This window comes from Macaca mulatta, chromosome 18 (assembly GCF_049350105.2).
Source record: "Macaca mulatta isolate MMU2019108-1 chromosome 18, T2T-MMU8v2.0, whole genome shotgun sequence".
NCBI classification, from domain to species: Eukaryota; Metazoa; Chordata; class Mammalia; order Primates; family Cercopithecidae; genus Macaca; species Macaca mulatta.
In genome coordinates, this window is record NC_133423.1 from 146,447 (window position 1) to 147,776 (window position 1,330).

Below are 1,330 nucleotides of genomic sequence, written 5' to 3' on the forward strand. Positions count from 1 at the left end.
TGGGAAGGTGAAGGTCTGTGATCTCAGGAAGTGCTGGGCTGGGCAGCTTTCCCACTGTGACGGGGGCACTTGTCCTCAAACCCGCCTGAGATAATCGCGTGAGGATGGTGCTGCATTGTGACAGCTCTGAACTTGGTCTCCTTGAACGTTGCCAAGTACATAAGCTTTGGCGGTTACCGTCTAGTGTCTGCGGGAGACCTAGAATTTGAACATTGTTGACTTTAGAACACTCTCATTTTGATAACACTCTACCTGTTCTCAACAATAGGAAATATGCTGTGTCCTTTTTTTTAATGCCTTAATATTCTGTGTTGTGGTGGCAGTAGTTGCAGTGGACGCTACTTCTGGTTCATGGTCATCGCCAAACACAAGCGTCTGGAAACCGTGTGAAAAATGAAGGGGAAAGTGCTTTTCTGCAAAGGGCTTTTTTGAACATCCTGTTTTTTTCTGGAATATCTGTGGTGGTGTAAAACGTTTTCATATTTAGGGGTTTGTAACGTGTTTTATACTGGTTAGCTTTGAAACCCCATGTTTTTGCATGTCATGGGGCTGCTTTATCCTATTCTATGATATAGCTGGTTTGCAAAACGATTGGTTATTTCACTTTAAAAACCAAAGCAGCTTACAGATTGAGTGTGATTCTTGTAAGAATTTCATTGTAAAATTGATTTGTGTTCAACAAGCTTACTGGATAGGCTAGATCCGTGGACAAAAAGATAAGAACATGTCAAGTCTCTGGGCCAGGAAGGACTTCCAAATAATACAAGTGATACACGGTAATTTCTTAACAAACAATTAGATTTAGTATATAACTGGTTAAAACCTCTATATTTTCTATTATAGCCATTCCACAGTGCCCATGGGGGTGGGCTGCAGGACTGCCTATGGAATCCAAGGTCTGTGGGCACTCAGGTCCCTGCAATAAAATGGCATCGTGTTTGCATATGACATATGCACATCCTCCTGCAGACAGTCATGTCAGGGTTGCTCGTAACAGCTATACCATGCACATGCCATGCGAGTAGTTGTTTAATGAATAATAAAGTCTGAATGCTTAGTACAAACACATTAAAAAAAAGTCTTGATCTATGGTTGGTTGAATCCACAGGCCTGGAACCCCGGGAGAGAATACAAACTCTAGAAGCAAAACGAACAAAGCACTTGAGGTCAGCAGTGACGGGTGTGGGATCACACTGAATCTCATGTGTTTTGCTGTCTGTGTCACTGTGTCCCGTGTAAACGGGAATCATTTGTAGCTTAAGGTAAAATAGGTAACAGGAAACACTACAGAATGGGCACGAAGGCGCGCCCCTCATTACCCCGTGTTAGA